Here is a 20658-nt window from a genome sequence, read left to right on the forward strand (position 1 = left end):
AGCTGAGAGGGGGAGGCGCTGGGGCTGCTGTGATCTGGTGGAGGCTGTTGGCCATGGCAGATGGATTTGTGGGGGTCCAGGGAGGGGCTCTGGCCCACTGCATGAGGCATCGAGAGCTTCAGGTCGCCTCTGTCCGGGTGGCACAGGAATTGCAGAGGTGGGTGGGCAGGGCAAGGCCCTGGCCTCCACACACAGTACACAGATTCTTTACGAGGGTGCTTTGCACATTCAGCCGGACACGCCATACCAGAGTTGTAAAAAGGTCTCCATAAATTTAGCAGTATTGCAAGTTTCCATGATAAGTTTTCTCAGCACGGGGGAATTTTATTTGATGGTACTAATGATAATATATCTTCAAATATTGGGAAACCCATGGATCAAAGAGAAAAATCACAGAGGGACTTAGAAAATATTTCCAAGTGAATACTAAAAAAGCACAACTTACCAAACTTAGTGGGAGGCAGCAAAAAGCGACAGGGGGAAACTGTATTCCTCTAAATGCTTCTGTTAGAAAAGAGTCAGGACATAAAATCAGTGAGCTAACAGTCCATTGAGAGATGCTAGAAGAAGAAGAGCAAAGGAAACATAAAATGAAGCGGGAAGAGATATGGGAATATATGTATATATATAACTGATTCATTTTGTTGTGAAGCTGAAACTAACATACCATTGTAAAGCAATTATACTCCAATAAAGATGTTAAAAAAATGATAAAAAATGCATATCAAAAAAAAGAGAGCTAAGAGAGGAAATCAGTGATAGAAAGCAAATTATGGACACGGTGAACGAAGCCATGCGCTTCTTTCAAAAGAGCAAGGAAACCGAGCAAGTCCTAGAACGATGAATCACGGAAACAGAAAGAACGCTGATCCCCAATAGGAGGAATGAAAGAGGGCCAACGTTACGGATCAGAGGTGCATTAACAAAGGGGTATAGGGGAATATTATGGGACATTGTGGAAATGTTTATGCTAACAAATTGGAAGACTTGAAAAATTCCTTGGGAAAAAGGCAGCTTCCTAAAACTGAGGCCAGAAATGTAGAAAAGGTGACGAGCCTTCTATCTGTCTTTTTAAAAAAATTATTTTAGTTATTTTATTATTGTTTCTTGAGTCGTACGCAACAAGTGCTCTTTTGTTATTATTTTTAAATTTTATTTTTACTTTGGGCTGCGTTGGGTCTTTGTTGCTGCGCGCGGGCTTTCTCTAGGTGCAGCGAGCGGGGGCTACTCTTCGTTGCGGTGCGCAGGCCTCTCATTACGGTGGCTTCTCTTGTTGCGGAGCACGGGCTCCAGGCATGTGGGCTTCAGAGGTTGTGTCACGTGGGCTCAGTAGTTGTGGCTCGTGGGCTCCAGAGCGCTGGGTCAGTGGTTGCGGCGCGTGGGGTTAGTTGCTCCGCGGCTTGTGGGATCTTCCCGGACCAGGGATCGAACCTGTGTCCCCTGCACTGGCAGGTGGATTCTTAACCACTGCGCCACCAGGGAAGTCCCTAGCCTTCTATCTTGTAAATAAATGTAATTTATAAAAAAACTTTCCTAAAGTCAAACAAACCAAACAGGGCAGGGAGGTGCTCCAGGCTGCTGCTGTGAGGGGCACTAGGGTGGGCTGTGTGGCACAAACATGAGTCTCTCCTCTTTGCACCCACAGGCCGGTTCCCACACTTCAACAGCCTGTGCACACCTGTTTGATCGCTTCCCCCCACCCTCAGGTCCTCGAAGATGGCGATGGCTCTGGCGGTACTGCGGGACTGGTGCAGGTCGATGGGCGTGAACGCTCAGCGATCTCTGCTCATCCTGGGAATCCCAGATGACTGCAAAGACCAGGAATTCCAGGAGGCTGTGCAGGCTGCCCTGCGTTCCCTGGGCAGGTACCGAGTGCTGGGCAAGGTCTACAGAAAGGAGCTGGGGTCGAGTGTTGCCCTGGTCGAGTTTGCTGAGTGTTTAAATCGAAGCTCGCTCCCCCGCCAAATACCAGGCAAGGGAGGGCCCTGGACTGTGGTCTGCCTGCCCCAGGCCCCTGATGCTGATTCACAGGATAGACCCAATTGCCCTGCGCAGCCCCAGGGACAAGCAGTGGTTGGCAGGGCGGGTGAGGCAGGAACTGCAGGGGAGGCGGGAGTCGCAGGTATGGAGGGAGACACAGGTGAGGAGGAAGCCTTAGGTGAGAAGGGAGGTGCAGGTGAGGAGGGAGCTGAAGGTGAGGCAGGAGCTTCAGGTGAGGAGGGAGCTGAAGGTGAGGAGGGAGCTGAAGGGGAGGAGGGAGCTGAAGGGGAGGAGGGAGCTGCAGGAGAGGAGGGAGCTGAAGGTGAGGAGGGAGCTGCAGGTGAGGAGGGAGCTGAAGGTGAGGCAGGAGCTGCAGGTGAGGCAGGAGCTGAGGGTCAAGCAGGAGCTGAGTCAGATGAGGAAGGAGCTGCAGGTGAGGAGGGAGCTGAAGGTGAGGAGGGAGCTGCAGGTCCGGAAGGAGCTGAGGGTGAAGCAGGAGCTGAGGGTCAAAAAGGAGCTGAGTCAGATGAGGAAGGAGCTGCAGGTGAGGAGGGATCTGCAGGTGAGGAGGGAGCTGAAGGTGAGGAGGGAGCTGAAGGTCCGGAAGGAGCTGCAGGTGCGGAAGGAGCTGAGGGTGAAGCAGGAGCTGAGTCAGATGAGGAAGGAGCTGCAGGTTACAGAAATGTTGCAGGCGTGGCAGGACTTCTGAGTATGGCAGGACCCACGGGCGAGGCAATGGCTGCGCCTGAGGAAGCAGTTGTGACAGCGGCAGGCGCCATGGGTGAGGCAGGGCCCGGGACCCAGCAGTGGAGGCAGGCCTCGCAGCCCGTGCTGGACAGCATGGGCTACCAGGAGCTGGGAACCTTCTCTGGGATGGAAGAGCCGGGCCACGGGGAAGAGTCCCCTGAGAGCTGGCTGGAGCAGGCCAGCCACACGCTGCACCTGTGGCGCCACGTGTCTGAGAGGGAGAGGAGGAGGAGGCTGGTGGAGAGCTTGCGCGGCCCCGCGCTGGACCTCCTGCGCGGCCTCCTGGCGGAAGATCCCGAGCTGGCTGCCCAGGACTGCCTGGCCGCGCTGGTGCAGGTGTTTGGGAACAAGGACCCCCGGGGGAGTGCTCGGCTGAAGTTCGTGACCTGTGCCCAGTGGCCCCAGGAGACTCTCTCTGCGTACGTGATGCGCCTGGAAGGCCTGCTGCAGTCGGCCCTGGAGAAGGGGGCCATCCACCCGGCCATGGCGGACCAGGCGCGCGCCCGGCAGGTGCTGACGCGGGCCCGGCTGAACGACACGCTCCGGGACACGCTGAGGAGGAGGCGGCTGATGAGGAGGCCTCCCGGCTTTGCGGGGATGCTGCGGCTCATCCAGAAGACCGAGGCCTGGGACGCCGACCCGGCTAGCAGGGAGCACTTCCCAGGGCAGGAAGAGGCCCGTGTGGACGTTGCAGTCCTGGCAGCAGCCGCCCAGGCCGCCCCGGCCCATGAGGCCATCACCGCAGGCACCACTGCACATGGCACCAAGGCCTCCCCGGCCGGTGAAGATACCACCGCCCAGGCCGCCCGTTCCAAGGAAGGGAGCGCCGAGGACCACCCGGCACGTGAGGAGGCCAGTGCGGCAGTTGCCGGCACTGCCAAGGCTGGCGAGGCGGCCCCTGAAGACCATGGTGCCGCCAGGGCAGCCCCTGGCCCTGGGGAGACCAGCAAGGCGTCCACGGCCACTCAGGAAGATGGAAGTGCTGCCGCCCCTGCGGGCCTAGGTCAGGCAAGACCCTCAGATGCCCCCAGAGTCCCCATGCCTGGCCGGATGGGCAGTGCTTCCCCGGTGGCCCCAGGAGGTCCTGGCTGGGAGCCAGAGGGCCTCGCCCAGGCAGAAGGCCAGGAGGCCGAGGAGACCCCCGAGGAGGGGCTCAAGCCCATCCCAGAAGAGCCGGGAAATGAGGACGGGGCTGCAGAGATGAGCCCCCCGGGGTCCACCTCGGGCCAGTAGGCTCAGCAGGCCGTGGGGCTGCCAGGCTTGGAGGCAGGGGGAGGCCAGGCCTGGCAGCCTACTGGCCCCATATTAGGGGCCACTCCAGGTGCCTGGGCCTCCCTCCTGAGAGGGTCCCCTATTCATCATCCCCTGGGGCAGGTTGTTCCCTGTACTGGCAAGCCCAAATGTGTCCCTGTAGGGCCCAGAGGGACCCAGGTGTCAAGGAACCCCCCAGCCCCCGCTCCCCTCCCCCCAACACACACACCCTAGCCATCATCCCCCCACAGAGCCCTGAGGTGCGCCACGTGTCAGCCAAGGCTCTGGTCTCTGTGGGCCAGTGTCGTGAGCTCAACGTGTGCTTTCTGGGCATAGATTCAGGCCCAGCGCTGCCTGTTGTTGTGGAAATGTGCCTGTGTTCTCCTCTGAGCAGTTCCCCCAACCCCTGCGCGGCGTGGAGACCCCGAGCCCAGTCCCAGGAGCCGGCGGGAAGGACGGGATGGACGAGGTTACAGCCAGCGCCCACCCCAGGACCTGGGAGCCCACCTGCGACCTTCAGAAGGAAGACCTTGACCGGGGCTGCAGGAGGTCTGCGGGAGGCTCCCCAGGGCTTGTGTTCTGCTGGGCCACCCCGTTGTTCCTCGGGACTCCACGTCCCCGGCTCGGTGGCGTGCGCCCTGCTGTGGGACTGCCCTGTGCCCGCCATAGGGCAGGGCCAGGCCCCGGGCATGTGGGCCAGAAATGGAGGGTCTGCCCTGGGGGGAGCGGGCATGGCCGGCGCCCATCTTCCTGGCGAGAGGCCACCCGCGGGGCCCTCAGGAAGGGAGACTGTGGGGAGATGGAGGGCCGCCGGGTGGGGTGTAGCGGAGGCACCTTTTTGAGGACCCTGGGTGGGGCCGGGACCCGTGAGCTCCGGTGGCCGTTAGAAGTTCCTCTGTGTGTTGTTATGCCCTGTGTTCAATGGTTTCAGTCAATGTTTCTGTTTAATAAATTTCCCTGAACGTTTCATCTGAGTCTGGCCTCTGCTGTGGGCAATGGAGGGAAAGGGCTGCTGCGGGTGAGGGCGGGGGTCCAGAGTCCGATTCCTGCTCAGCACCCATGGGACACCTCTCCGGGGAGAGGGTAAGGTAGGCACTTTGCAGACCCAGACATCGTGAGGGTTTTTCTTCCAGTTCATAGGTGAATTGTAAAGTTTTAGCGCCCTTGACCGTGGGCCGCGTCTCGGGCGATGCTCGTGCTTGAAATCATGGGTGCTGTGCACGGCCCGGAAGGCCAGGGGACACACAGGAGGACTTCTGACCTCGTGGGTCACACGTGGGTCCGTGCACGTCTGCCTGGCCCGGGGGCTCCGGGACCAGAAGGCCGTGCCCGGTTTGCACGAGCGCTCGGCCTGTGGCTCTGCACCCGTGCACGAGTGTATTCGTGCCCCCTGCGATGACGGGCGTGAAGCAGGAGGCTGACATGCTGACGGGCCTGCCCTTTATGATGTCACTTCCTGGCTGGGCTGTGCTGTCACCCCCGAGCAACCGCAGCACTTCTGTGAGGGGCTGAGCGGGAGTGTGAGCCCAGGGTGCTGCCGGCCGCGCTGCACTGTCCCGTTTACGTGGCGGAGGGGCACGCCGCGCTCCGCATGGCTGCGGACGAGAAGGGCCCCGCCGCGGGCAGGGCGCCCGGCTTCGGCGAGGCGCCTCTTCCTCCCGACACAGCGGCTCCGGCCCTCGGCTCAGGGAGCTGCACCCCCCAGTCCCTCGCCCTGGACCAGGCCGTGCCCGCGGGGCACCCCGACCTCAGGCTGCTGCCTGGAGAAGCCGCTTTCCAGGATTTGACGCAAGAGCCTTTGTTGAAAAGGCCTCGCACCGCCTGCGAGGCCGTGTGGGAAGGCAGCCTGCTCTTCCACCCCTTTCCCAGGAAGCTGTGGACGATCGTCCACAGCAGTCGCTTTGCATCCATTGGGTGGAATGAAGACGGGACTTGCATAGGCGTCAACAGGCCGCTGTTTCAAAAGGAGGTTTTGGACAGGGACGGCCTAGACAAGGTGTTCAAGACAGAACGTGTGGAGAGCTTCATCCGCCAGCTTAACCGCTATGGATTCAGCAAAGTGTACCAGGACATGCACACGTCCCTCTGCATGACCAACCTGTCCACGAAGGAGTGGCCCGCCCACGTCCTGAGCGAGGTAAGGAGGGCGGGGGACGGCGGGGGAGGAGCCCTCTCCAGGGGCTGAGCCGCTGGGCCCGGGTGTGGGGGGGGGCGGGTGCCAACCCCGGGGCCGCCTGGGAGGTCGGCAGGCGTGTCGGGAGAGCTTCCTTTAAAGGTGGTACTTGGGGACCGGCGTGACGGCCGGAGCTGGCAGTGCCGCGCGCTGTGTTGGGACGTTGTTATGGGGGGACCCCAAGCGTTCTCAGCACAAGGACGTCACTTCTCTCCCTCCTCCTTTTCCCTTTGGTGTGTCTGTGTGAGGTGATGCGTGTGAACTGGACCCCCTGTGGTGATCATTTCACAGCACACGCGGGCAAGGCATCATCCTGTACTCCTGACACGTGGGCAGTGCCGCTCGTGCCTGACACGCAGTCACAGCGGGGGACAAGAGGACACTGCTGCAACGCTGGCCCTTCCCGTCCTCCTGCTCGGGGACAGTGGCCCGCCGAGGGGAGGGGGGAGGTCTGTGTGCCCCCTTGACTCCCATAGCTCCAGAGCATCACTTGAGTGGGGGCGCAGGTCCTTTCCTGGGAAGCAGTCAGCGTCCCCGGTCTGGCCCCTGGAGGTGCTGGCCAGGGGGCGATTCGGACACTGCCTTAGAAAGCTACCGAACCTTGTTGCAGTCTCGTACCTGCAAACGCCAAGTCCCCTTTCGTGGGCCTTGTACTCATACTAAGGGGCCATTTTCAGTCATTTTCCAAGGGCGAAAGGTGATGGTGAGTGAGCGAGTCTCGGGGATGTCAAAGCTGGGGCACAGCGTCCTGCTGGGACCGGGTCCCGCTTTCTCCAAAGAGGCCCTGGGTCGGCTGGGGGAGGGCGCCCAGGGGCCCAGCCAGGCGGCTGCTGCTTGCGAGCAACTCTTTTGTGACTCGGGGTTTCCTTTTCTCTCTCAACTGCGACCTCAGTTACACTTCTACCACAGTCCCCTGTTTCAGAGAGACTGCCCGCACCTCCTGGTGAGGATGAAGCCGAGAGTGCACACTAAACCAGCATCCGGGCAGGTGGACGGCGAGCCGGCGGCCCCGGGGCACCTCCCGGCGCCCAGCGCCGCGGAGCCGCAGGACGGCCTCCCACCGTATCCTGAGCACATCCAGGGGACCCCGAGCTACCCGCAACTCGACCATGCCTCCGCCCTGGCCAGGACTTACTCTGTCGCTCCGGCCCCTCCTTGGACAGCAGCGGAGCCCCCCGCGCCGGATCCCAACGTGCAGATTCTGGTCCCTCTAGTTCCTGTCCTGGCAGAGGTGGCCCAGCCAGCCGAGGTCCCCTGCTCTGCTGCGCCTGGCCTCCCGCCCAGATGAGTCCTCCCTGGCCCGTTCCGGGCCTGGCCGCCGCACCCCTCCAAGTCCTCAGCCTTCCCCCCCACCGCGCAGCTCCCGGGGGCCGCGCTGCTGCCTCTTGCGCATCCTGGATGCCCGAGGTGGCCGCCAGGCCTGCCGCCTCCCTGACCTTGATCCCTCGGCCCCTGAGCCCCTTTGCTGCTGCTGCATGGGCTCCCGCTGTTTCCTGGAATACCCGACCCCTCCAGGCAGGCCCACAGAGGACCCTGACCAGGCAGACCCTGCAGACACACGGAGGTGGTAACGCGGCCAGAACCTTGCAGGGCAGTAAAGAGCACGGGGACATGAGAGCGATGTTCCACCCAACACGTGTTTGGCGCCTCCCTCCTGGGCGTGGCTGAGCAGTTGAGTCCCCTCAGCAGGAAACGATGACAGGTGACAGCCCACCCCCGGCACAGTGCGGGCACCTAGCAGCTAGTCAGTGAAGCCCCTCAGACGCCCTGTGTCCACCCACTAGAAAGACCCTTGAAGGGCTTGACAAGCACAAGGAAGGCCCTGGCACCCGCGGCTTCACAGTTGCGGGGGCATCATGTCCAGCAGGGTCTCGATTTGACAGATGAGAAGAGCTCAGGCCTCCCCTGGTCAGAGGCCTGAAAAGAGCCCTTACTGTCCTGAGACGCACAGGTGTGGAGGTGACGGTCCCTGGCAGGGCCCTGCGGGTGTTCAGTTTGGGGATGCTCTCTGGTGTCTGGACAGCAGGATTGAGGTTTGCCTTTCACTGCGGGTCCTGCGTCTGGAGACATTTTCCTGGTTCTCTTTTCCTTGCCTTTCGAGCTAAACACTTCAAGGGCGCCATGCTCCACCACCCTCTGGGCGCTGGGGTGTTGCGCTTATACCGCGAGTCCTTGTGGTCAGCGCCCAGTGATGTGTACAGAGCACTGAAGGCCAGGGCGCACCCCCAGCTCACAGTTGCTGCCTCCACGTGTGGGGGATGGGCCGGGGGACCCGGCCAGGACTCTGTGGCTGTCACAGCGATAGGGCGACATCCCCTCCCAAACACTGCTAAGGAGGGGGCGGGGAGCGGGAATTGCCTGGAGTTCCAGGGGTTAGGACTCTATGCTTTCACTGCGGTGGCCCGGGTTCAATCCCTGGTCGGGGATCTAAGATCCCCCAAGCCTTGTGGGGTGGCCAGAAACACAGAAAAGGAAAAAAAAGGTGGGTTGGGGGAGGAGGGGAAGTAGACCCAAGGTACCAGGAATGATCCAAGCACCAGCAGCCAGAGGAGCCCCGGGTCTGCCCGGGTGAGGGGTGGTCCCATCTGCCGCTCCCGTCTGTCACAATGCAACAGCTAGTGCACGTCAGGGGGGGTCTCTTGAGCAGCCCAACAGCAGCGCCCCAAGTGAACGATGCCAAAATGGACAGAAGGGACGGAAGAAACCGGTCTACAGTAGAAGTGGGAGACTTCGGTCCCCCTGTGATGGATTCAAATGGATCCCCCAGCTCCCACCCCAACCATTAAGTCCACCTGTTGCAGTGCTCATCCCAAGGTGCATGTATTTGGAGATAGCACCCTTGGGGAAGTCAGTAAGGTTAAATGAGGTCACAAGGGTGGAACCCCCGTCCGACAAGAGCGGTGTCCTTTGGCAAAGAGGAAGAGACACCGAAGATCTCCCTCCCTCCCTCAGCCTCTCTTCCACCCTCCCAACCTCCCTCCCTCTCTCTCCCTCCATTTCTCTCCCCCCCCCCACTCTCTCTCCCTGCCTCCCTTCTCCCCCACAACCTGTTCAGAGAAGCAGCCAAGTGAGGGACCAAGAGAAAACCAGCTGTCTTCGAGCCAGGAAGAGACGCCTTCCCTCACCTGAGACTGCACTTTCCAGCCAGTTGAGGTTGGACTTCTAGCCACCAGGACTGGCACCCAGTACATTTCTGTAGTTTTAGCCACCCCCTCTGTGGGACTTTGCTATGGCAGCTCTAAGCAGACTAACACAGCCTGCTTTCATTATGGGTACAGCGACCAGACAGCACCGCAGTACGGGAATCACAGATTTGAACAGCACTGTACAAAGACTAGGTCTCATGACATGTGTAGACTATTAGCCCCAAGAACAGAGTAGACACGTGCTCGTCAAGCGTACCTAGAACGTTCTCCAGGGTACTCCACGCGTCAGGCCACACAGCATCCCTCAGTAACCTTAAGGGGATACAAACAAAAGGGCTGAAATCATACAAAGTATGTCCTCTGGCCAAAATAGAGTGAAATTAGACCTCAATAACAGAAGGAAATGTGGGAAATCTGCAAAGAGAGGGAAATTGAGCCGTGCGTCCCCAAATAACCGCATTAGTCTGGGACGATGCCAAATCCCACAGCACAGGATGAGGGGCTGAAACAGCAGACACAGATTCTCACGGTGGCTCCGACCAGGAGGCCGAGAGGGAGGGTCCAGCAGGGGTGGCTTGTACTGCGGCCGGTCTCCTTGGTTGCAGGTGGCCGTGCTCTTAGCGCCCCTCACGTGGTCACCCTCTGTGCACGCACCCCCAGCCCCTGCCTTCTCTCCTTGCGTGTGCTGATCCGCTCTTCCCTCAAGGGCACCAGCCATCTTGGATTAGACCTCATCCTGATGGCCTCATTTCAACCTAAGAACCACTAACTCCAGCCACAGTGACATTCTGAGGTTCTAGGGGATTGGGGCTTCAACATGCAAATTTTGGGGGGACGCAGTTCAGTCCATAACAATAGCCCAGGGAACGTACAAGACATCACAAGGGAAACTAGAAAATACTTTGAAATGAAGAAAACACAGACCAAAGCCCCCAGGACTTATGGCACGCGGCCAAAGAGGCACTTGGGACCTAAAGCTGCAAACACCCGTGTTCCAATGGAGGCGACACCTCAGATCAACCGCCTCATCTTGAACAGGGACAAGCGAGAAGACGAGGAAGGCGAGCCCAAGCATTCTGACAACAAATGTTCACGAGAAAAGAAAAACTGCGCTAATCCACGCACGCGGGGATCCCAAGACGTGCACTGGTCGGGAATCCTCACAACATGGGGGAGGGCGCATCTTTCTTACACACTCAGTAACAAGAGCTGCAGCCACCGACCACTTCATTTGGCCCAGGCTTTTTACAAGCAGGTCACCTCATGGGGAAACCCACACCAATGCTTTTGCCTGGTACTGTTAGGAGGCCCATTTTACAGATGGAGAAATCGAGGCGTAGGGAGTCGCCATGATTTGATCAGCTTGTCACTACAAGGACTCTGACTCAAGCTAAGCATCATATGCGTGCAAAGACCCATCCCCGCACTGGCCTGACCTGTCTCCCCAACAGTCAAGGGGGATTCAGCTGTCCTCCACGGGGTCCTACTACCTGACGCCTCAGGCCACATAATGGAGAAAACACAGGGAAGCCGGGCATTAGTGCCCATGAGAGCCTGACACTGCATTCTGCCCACGTGGCCTCCCCAGCCCCATCAGGTCACCATCTCTCGTGAAATGGACACGAGGGCCAGGGAGGAGGGTGAGGGTCTAGGACTGAGGGCGTGAGGATGGAGAAGGGTCCTGGAGCACCCGTTGTCCCAAGAGCACCCATTTCCTGCTGGGGTCCAGGGCTGCAGCTCACCGGCAGCGGCATCTGCTCCCACCTGCCTCCCCCGGCCAGCCCAGGGCAGGTCAGATGGGATCTAGTGGGTGCTGTTCCTTCCACCTCTCTGGGGCGGCTGACCCTCTTCACAGCCTGCATCACCGGGACCCCAAAGCCCTCTCCTGCCTGGCTCCTTTCCAAACCCTCATGCGGGTCTGCGGGTGGCTGGGGCCTCGGGGAGCGTCCTGGGGACCACCCCTGCCATCTGCTACAGCCTGTCCCTCTGCTCAAACACCCTGATCGGGGACACCAGAGTCCTAGCCGGCTCTGCGGGTGGCTGACAGGACACGCCTGTGCCTCTCACACTCAGGCTCAAAAACCAAAACCTCACGGTCACATTCAGAAGGCCATCAGCGTACTCAAACATTTGGGCATTACGTAGGGAATGATTTCAAAGTAAGTCGGAAGCACAGAGATTCGCCCCACATCCACGCGGCAATGATTATCACTTACCAACCACGAGGAGACTCGCCGAGTGGCTACATCACGTCCTGCCAGCTCCACCCGAACCATGATATTGGTCGGGGGGGGGATGCTTCTCTGGGACTTTCAGATAAACATACATGCACGAGGTCATCAGGACCGGGGCCTAAACGGCTCCTAGTCGGGGGACAGGCAGGGCAAAAGCCAGGCTGTGCAGACCGAGGCCAGGTTCTGGACAGAGTGGGCGCTGTGGGCAGCAGGGTCACCCCTGAGGGGGACTCGGGGCTGGGCCCCACGGGGACGCCCCCGACCCCAACGGGGCCGTTCGGCAGCTGGCGGCTGCCCTCCTGACAGAGACTCAGCACAGCCCCGCAGGGACGGATGGGTGCAGCTCAGGGACCTAAGGGTGCGGGTTGCTTGAGGGAAATGCCCTCTGCCAGCTCCCTGTGGGGCAGCCTCTCTCTGGAACACCTCCAACCCTGCCCAGGGCCTTAAAGGCACAGAGTCTGGCATCTCACATCTAAGGGTCAAAGGTGCAGGACTTAAGACCCTGGGGGAGGAAACACAGTGGTCTGTGTCTGTGTTGTCATGGCTTGAGGACTAACCCCCGACCCCGGTGTGCCTTCGATACGGATGGCCGTGACAAAAATGCTTCTGCTCAGGATTCAGTGGCAAAGGGTCATCACATGACCCCTCCCAAGTGAAGAGGATTCTGGCAGTGCTGTGTCCCCTCTTGTGCGGGGAGGAGAGGAAGACAAGATGGGGACGAGCACCTGACGGCTCTCCAATGCCACACTGCCTAGTAGAGGCTCAACAAAAGCAGCGCTTACCATTTGTGATGACAAAATCCCCTTCTTTTCCGGCAGGAGTGTCTGAGCAGGTTACATTGGCCCTGAAATTCTCCACCTTTTCCAAGTGCCCACCTGCTATATGGCAGGTGCTTCAAACCCAGGATCCCACGTAATGTTCACGTTGTCGTACGGCGCTCAGCAGGGAGGGCTGCCTCTTTAGCCCCCGGCGCCGTCTGCACCTCCCACTGCAGTGACCTCCCAATCCCATTAGGCCCAGGAGTTGCCCCTTCCTTTCGATGCCAGGTCACAGCCCAAACCTGTGGGTCTCTGATGCCGCCATACTTCTGCACCTGCCTGAACGCGGGGACACTGGCAGATGTTGCTTCTTAGTGGCTAGGACTTATTTCTAGTATTATTCTGATCCCAGACTCTGTCCTTCTCCCCTCTGGAAATTGCTTTCTTTTCATGACATCTCAGAGAATTTGCAGCTCCATAGGAAACGGAATAGAAAACCAGTCAAAATTGCTGTTCTGTGTGTTTTACTCCTGGAGGATATATTATTCAATTTGGATGTGTGTGTGTGTGTCTGCCGGCATGGAGGGAAGGGTGGTGATTTCCCCAGCTGGGTGCAGCTCACGCAAAGCTCCCAGGATTCCAGTCACACGGCGACTCCTTTCCACTTCGGCAGCCTCTCTTCTTTCAAACCCCCTATTTTCATTCATTTCATCCCACTGAAATCTAGACCCTGCTCACAAGTGGCCAAAGTAAACTCCAGGTGACTAAAATGGTCGTTTCCATACAGTTGGTAATTGGCTCTCCCAGGGCAGGGAGAGGAGGGCCAGCCCCGGGAATACCGAGCAGGGCTTCAAAGAGCAAGACCCTCATTTCTCTGGAAATCCTTGCAGATGGCGGGTATGAAACACCTGCCTCTTCACTGTGGCCCACTGCAATGCAACAAGAGCCAGCACGCCTTGCTTTCCGCCCCAGGGCGAGATTTCTCTCGGCTTTATCCACGACCCAGAAGGACATCTCACAGCAATGTCCCATTTCAGACTTTCCCCTGCAACCCAAGACACACCCTCTGCGTGTCTGGCTGCTGCCACCACCCAGCTTCATCATCATCACCTCCCATAGAAGGAACCCCCACTTCCCAAAGGCCCAAAGTGCCCTGGCTCGGGGCACTTAACACTCCAGGGCTCGCTCCTGGAGCCCCACCGCCTCGTCCCATGTTGTCTTATTCTGTGGGACTTAGGGGACGTCTCACCACCTTCCTCATGCGACAGTGGCTCCTAGACCATCACTCTAGGTGTGGGTGTGTCCTGCTTTTCCTAGCGTTCCCGCTACTAACACAGGCCCTTCCGGAGAGCAGAGGCTCCGTGGAGGTCTGCGGAATAAACAAGCCAGTGGGCAGGGGGCTTATTGACGCAGATGAACCTTCTCCTACTTTCTTAAAATACCCGTGCAAATCCAACTCAACAGAGATAGTTCGTTTTATTTACAGAATGACAGACAAGACAGGGAAGCAAGAATTGGAACAACAATGGCTTTTATTTTTCTATTTCTTCCCCCATCTATATCACTGCTAAGTACTTCCACATTTCCAGAGCAGTTCTGATTCCAATTCCCTGTTATCTTGTACACGGTCACAAAACGAACTGGGAGATTTCCCAACCTCTCTTACAAAACAGCAAAACTCTTGTTCTTGAACTGAATTAGTGCAAATACCTGTGGGATTAACGTCATACACAAAGTTAGACACTGAAGCTTGCTTAGTCTTCTATTCAAAGAACCAACATTTGAAAAATTCCTAAAGGAAACAGACATGGAAGTCCATGTCAACATACACAACAGGAACGCAAAATGCTGCACACCGGCTTCCCCCAACTCGCCCGGCTCTCACTGCTTAGAAGGCTGACCGCTCCCTCTTCAAACTCAGAGTGAAGGAGCAGCCCCCCTTCCTGCCCCACGGGAGAAGCTGCTGGACGTGGGACTGGCTGCTGCACTGGCTCAGGCTCCCTCTTCCTCATCGCTCACACTCCCTGCAGACACGGATGGGAAGAACCTGGGATCCATGCTATTGATCCTGAGCAGATGCTGCAGGACCTGCCACTTGCTGGCCTCCGCGTAGGCCCGGGGACCCCACAGGAACTCGTAGCGGGCAGGGTCGCTGTGGGGCACCTGCCGGTACTCCAGGTAGCCCGTCTGCACCCACACTTCGGTGAGCAGCTCCCTCCCGCCACAAAACCCCAGGGTGCCTAGCTTTCCCCACACCTCCTCCTCAGGGACGCGGTCACCGAACAGGGTGACCATGGTCAGGACCAGCAGAGGGAGGTTGGCCTCGGGCGTGCACTGCCAGTCGCTCAGCACTGCATCCCAGGTGAGGCCCAGGGTGGGGACCAGGACGTAGGTGCGCTGGCGGGGGTCCACCACCTTCACGTCCACGCCAAACAGCAGCTGCAGGCACTCGCAAACGAGGCGGAGGACCACGGGGAAGTGGTCCCGATGCTCCCGGACGACCGTACTCAGCATCTCCGCCTCGGAGGTCGGCTCCCCGGTACGAAACTTGACGAGCAGGAACCCCACCAGGTCAGCCATCAGCACAACAAGTGCCTCGCGGGACAAGGGCTCGGCATAGGCGGAGAGGGAAGGGGCACCAGGGGAGGCGGAGGACGAGGGGGATGCGGCCTCCTCCCCCGCAGCCCCCAGCAGCGGCGCCTCCACCGGACCCTGGGCCGGGACTGGGGCCTCAAGGTCGGCCTCAGGCTGGCGGAGCTCACTCATCTCGACCGGGGGCCTGATCACTGGGGTCGGGCCGCCCACGGGAGTGTGGGCAGGGGACCTCGTACCTGGGGAAGAGAGGGGGTGTGAGCGGCCTCGGCGGAGAAAGGCACCCTGGGCAGCCCTGACAAAGGCCACTTACAGGTCTCGTCTTAAGGGCTGCCCTCGGGCCTCACAGGGGCGCTCCTCCTGGGCGGCCTGTCCCCTGCCAACCTGAAGAAGGAAGTGAGGGGGCTCCTCAGGGTGCAGCCAGCACGGCCCCAGGTTCTGGGGCTGACAGGGCGGTGGGGTGACTTGGGTGTTGTGGGGTCCCCTCTGTTCTGGGAGGGGGAGCCCCTGGGTACACACTCAGGGCACGCACCTCCCCTTGGCTCCTGGCGCTGCCTGGGCCTCCTCTGCTCTGTGCCCTGAGGACACGGTCCTCAGACCTGGGCCTTCGCCTCCCGGTTCCTGGAGCCCCTGTAAGAGGAATGGAGGGCGCACCTCTTGTGTACACTGTGGCACAGCTCTGGGCCTCGGTGCTGGTAGGAGGATTGGGCCGGACTCTGTGAGGTCCCCCCAGTGCTGAGTTCTGGGGTGGGTGGTCCCCTCGGGGTCGCTCGTCGTGCTCACTGTTCCCCTTAAGGGCCTGGACCCTCCCCTTTGCAGGCCGGAGGGGAAACTCAGAACAGGACCCCGAATCTGAACAGAAAGCAGTGAGGGGGCCCCACAGGTGGCCGCACCTGCCCAGGGCCTCCCGAGGGTCCTAGGAAGGGGAGATGCTGGGTCCTCACCTCCTCCTCACATCCTGCCTGGCCTCCCAGCGCTGACCACAGGGGCAGGTTTCTGTTGAGGCCCCTGTTCCAGGGCTGGGGGTCTGCTCAGTCCTCCCTCGGGGTCCTGGGAGTCCACCCTCTGCGGACCTGAAGGCTCACCCCTCACACCAAACACCTGACCTCCTGAGGACCCCGACCCAGAGGTCAGGAAACATCTCATCTGCTGACCGTGCTCTGGCGCCTCCAAGGCCCCCGCGGAAGGGCAAAGGATCCCTCCCTGTGTCGGGGTCTAACGTCCTCAGTCCTTCCTTCCTCGCGTGCAGGCTGGACTCTGGGCAGGACCTGGGATTGTCCCGTCTGCCAGTGTGAGTCCCTGCTCCTTATACCAGGTCTCCAGTCTCTCCGAGACCCTGACGTCAGGACAGGCCTACCGTGCTCATCCCGCCCCGGGGCCTCCCACGGCCACCTGCAAGGGCAGTGATCTGGTGGGTCCCTTTTGTCCTCCCTCAGGGTCCCCTCAGTCCTGCCTAAGGGCCCTAACCTTAGTCCACCAGGGACCTGACATTTTACCCTCTGCCCTCATGAGACCCCGCCCCTTACCCCAGGTCCCCAGCTTCTCTGACACCCGGATGTCAGGAAGTGCTGCACGTGACGGCCTCCCCGGGCCAACTCAGTTCTGGGATGCAGGCTGCCCTCAGTCCTCCCTCAGGGCCCTCACCTTGACTCCACACAGGACCTGGGATTCTCCGCAGTTCCCAGCAGACACCCCGCCCCTTATACCCCCCTGCAGCCTCTCTGATACCCCGCCCCGTGCTCCCCCTCTCCAGGGTGTCTGAGACCCGGATGTCAGGAAGTGCTGCACGTGCTCATCCCGCCCTATGGCCTCCCAGGGCCAACTCTGTTCTGGGGTCCACGTTTTCCTCAGTCCTCCCTCAGGGCCCTCACCTTGACTCCATGCAGGACCTGGGATTCTCTCCCGTGCCCACCAGACACCCCGACCCTTATACCCCCTCCCTAGACTCTCTGAGACCCCGCCCCGTGCTCCCCCTCCGCAGCGTCTCTGAGACCCGGATGTCAGGAAGTGCTGCACGTGCTCATCCCGCCCTATGGCCTCCCAGGGCCAACTCTGTTCTGCAGTCCAGGCTCTGTTAAGTCCTCCCTCAGGGCCCTCACCTTGTCTCCACGGAGGACCTGGGATTCTCTACCTTGCTCACCAGACACCCCAACCCTTATACCCCCTTCCCAGCCTCTCTGAGACTCCGCCCCATACTCCCCTCCCCAGCGTCTCTGAGACCCGGATGTCAGGAAGTGCTGCACGTGCTCATCCCGCCCTATGGCCTCCCAGGGCCAACTCTGTTCTGGGGTCCAGGCTCCCCTCAGTCCTCCCTCAGGGCCCTCACCTTGACTCCACGAAGGACCTGGGATTCTCTCCAGTGCCCACCAGACACCCCGACCCTTATACCCCCTCCCCAGCCTCTCTGAGACCCCGCCCCGTGCTCCCCCTCCTCAGCGTCTCTGAGACCCGGATGTCAGGAAGTGCTGCACGTGCTCATCCCGCCCTATGGCCTCCCAGGGCCAACTCTGTTCTGGGGTCCAGGCTCCCCTCAGTCCTCCCTCAGGGCCCTCACCTTGACTCCACGGAGGACCTGGGATTCTCTCCCGTGCCCACCAGACACCCCGACCCTTATACCCCCTCCCTAGCCTCTCTGAGACCCCGCCCCGTACTCCCCTCCCCAGCGTCTCTGAGACCCGGATGTCAGGAAGTGCTGCACGTGCTCATCCCGCCCTATGGCCTCCCAGGGCCAACTCTGTTCTGGGGTCCAGGCTCCCCTCAGTCTTCCCTCAGGGCCGTCACCTTGACTCCACGCAGTACCTGGGATTCTCTCCCGTACGCATCAGACACCCCGACCCTTATACCCCCTCCCTAGACTCTCTGAGACCCCGCCCCATACTCCCCTCCCCAGCGTCTCTGAGACCCGGATGTCAGGAAGTGCTGCACGTGCTCATCCCGCCCTATGGCCTCCCAGGGCCAACTCTGTTCTGGGGTCCAGGTTCCCCTCAGTCCTCCCTCAGGCCCTGGGAAGTGATTAGCCCATGAGGGGGGAGCCCTCATGAATGAAATTACCTTCCTTATAAAAGAGGCCCCAGACGGCTGCCTCATCCTCTTGTGCCATGTGAGAAGATGGCTAGTTGATACAGCTAGACAAGAAACCAGTCCATATAAAGAAGAGCTTTATTACTATTATTTATTACTCAGCCGTACAAAGGAACGAAATTGGGTCATTTGTAGAGATGTGGATGGATCTAGAGACTGTCATACAGAGTGAAGGAAGTCAGAAAGAGAGAAACAAATATCGTGTATTAATGCACATATGTGGAACCTAGATAAATGGTACAGATGAACCGGTTTGCAGGGCAGAAATAGAGACACAGATGTAGAGCACAAACATATGGGCACCAAGGTGAGAAAATGGTGGGGGCGGGCAGGGGGTGTGATGATTTGGGAGATTGGGATTGACAAATGTACACTAATATGTATAAAATGGGTAACTCATAAGAACCTGCTGTATAAAAAAATACATAAAATAAAATTCAAAAGTTAAAACAAACCAAAGAAATAAGAATAGGTTTATGACATTATCAATCACAGTAGAAAACCACCTGTAAAGACAAATGGACGTACTTGCCACAACGGGCTCTGCATCGCCAAGTTCGCTCCCCCAACTCCGCAGCCTTGCAGGGAGGCCTTCCTATTGGTGGAGGGCCAATGGGCGTGTCTTTTGCTTCCGGAGGCGCCAAGCCTTGGGACCTCAGGCCCTCAGTGCGCATGGCTACTGCTGCTTCCGTAGCAGAGCGCCTCCTCACGTGCTCTTCTGATCCAACCAGTTTCTCGGTAAAGAGACGTCTAGAACTTTCTCCCTCATCTTCCTGGGGCTTCCGGGAGCACCCGGAAGCCCACGTGGCGCTCGCACAGAGTGCCTGGGACAGTCGGCGGCACGGTTCCTGGTTGCTCTGCTGAGACGAGCTCTTCAGCCCCTCGTGAGCGGGACTCCGGAGCCATCCACAGAGTCAGAGCGAGTCAGGAGACAGGCGGGGGCTTTGCCGGGGGCTGGACTCCGCAGGTACCGGGGGCCCCGGCAAGGAGTGGAGGTCGGGGGAGGGCTACGGGCTGCTCGGTTGGGAGTGGGGGAGCGGCGGCGGAGGGGAGCGGGCTGAAGGGGGGCTGAGGGAAGGGTCCCCCAGTGAGCGGGTCAGAGGGGAGGACCGCTGGCTTCCGGGGTGGCTGGTGGGGGGCGTTCTGGAGTCGGGGTGCAGAGGGTGGGGCTAATGGCTAAGCGTGGGGGGGGCCTGAGCGGAGGGCTTCCTGCTGGTCGGGTGGGGCCGGCCTTGGGGCCAGAGGAGAGGACGGCCGGCTGCGGGGGTGGGGAGGACGGGACGGGACGGGACGGGACGGGACGGGCGGGGAGGGCTAGCGGCTGCTGCGTGTGGCGGGAGGAAGGCCGCGGGAGGAAGGCCGAGGCGGGGGTCGATGGGGAGGACTCCCGGGCGCGGGTGCGGTAGGCGTTAGGGGAGCTCCCGGCGGGGCGGGGCGTGGGGTGGGGGGGAGGACGCTCGTGGCAGTTAGGGGGCTCCGGCTCCCGGGTGGGCGGGGGCAAGACGGGTGGGCTCTGCGTCTGGGGCACGAGAAGCGAGAGCCCCTGGCGCTGAGTGTGCTCGGGGGAGGACTCCCCGGTGTGGGGAGGTGAGAGAGGCCGTCTGACCTCTACGCATGGCGGGGCGCCCGGCTTCCAGGGCCCAGAGCGGAGCGCCACCAGCTGGTGGGTGGGGGAGGGTGTATGGAGGGGATGTAGTGCGAGGGGTCGGGGAGGAGCCGCCTGGCCACGGGGGGGCGTAAGTGAAGCTGAGAGGGGGAGGCGCTGGGGCTGCTGTGATCTGGTGGAGGCTGTTGGCCATGGCAGATGGATTTGTGGGGGTCCAGGGAGGGGCTCTGGCCCACTGCATGAGGCATCGAGAGCTTCAGGTCGCCTCTGTCCGGGTGGCACAGGAATTGCAGAGGTGGGTGGGCAGGGCAAGGCCCTGGCCTCCACACAGAGTACACAGATTCTTTACGAGGGTGCTTTGCACATTCAGCCGGACACGCCATACCAGAGTTGTAAAAAGGTCTCCATAAATTTAGCAGTATTGCAAGTTTCCATGATAAGTTTTCTCAGCACGGGGGAATTTTATTTGATGGTACTAATGATAATATATCTTCAAATATTGGGAAACCCATGGATCAAAGAGAAAAATCACAGAGGGACTTAGAAAATATTTCCAAGTGAATACTAAAAAAGCACAACTTACCAAACTTAGTGGGAGGCAGCAAAAAGCGACAGGGGGAAACTGTATTCCTCTAAATGCTTCTGTTAGAAAAGAGTCAGGACATAAAATCAGTGAGCTAACAGTCCATTGAGAGATGCTAGAAGAAGAAGAGCAAAGGAAACATAAAATGAAGCGGGAAGAGATATGGGAATATATGTATATATATAACTGATTCATTTTGTTGTGAAGCTGAAACTAACATACCATTGTAAAGCAATTATACTCCAATAAAGATGTTAAAAAAATGATAAAAAATGCATATCAAAAAAAAGAGAGCTAAGAGAGGAAATCAGTGATAGAAAGCAAATTATGGACACGGTGAACGAAGCCATGCGCTTCTTTCAAAAGAGCAAGGAAACCGAGCAAGTCCTAGAACGATGAATCACGGAAACAGAAAGAACGCTGATCCCCAATAGGAGGAATGAAAGAGGGCCAACGTTACGGATCAGAGGTGCATTAACAAAGGGGTATAGGGGAATATTATGGGAC

At 59.3% G+C, this 20658-nt stretch overlaps 1 protein-coding gene across 1 annotated transcript in view; it reads right to left on the reverse strand.

The window, feature by feature from the left end:
- TEX28 (testis expressed 28) overlaps positions 1-20658 on the reverse strand; it is a gene marked incomplete at both ends in the record, with an annotated part of 59934 nt that overhangs the window by 32497 nt on the left and 6779 nt on the right.

This window comes from Leucopleurus acutus (genome assembly GCF_964270905.1).
Source record: "Leucopleurus acutus genome assembly, chromosome: X".
NCBI lineage: Eukaryota > Metazoa > Chordata > Mammalia > Artiodactyla > Delphinidae > Leucopleurus > Leucopleurus acutus.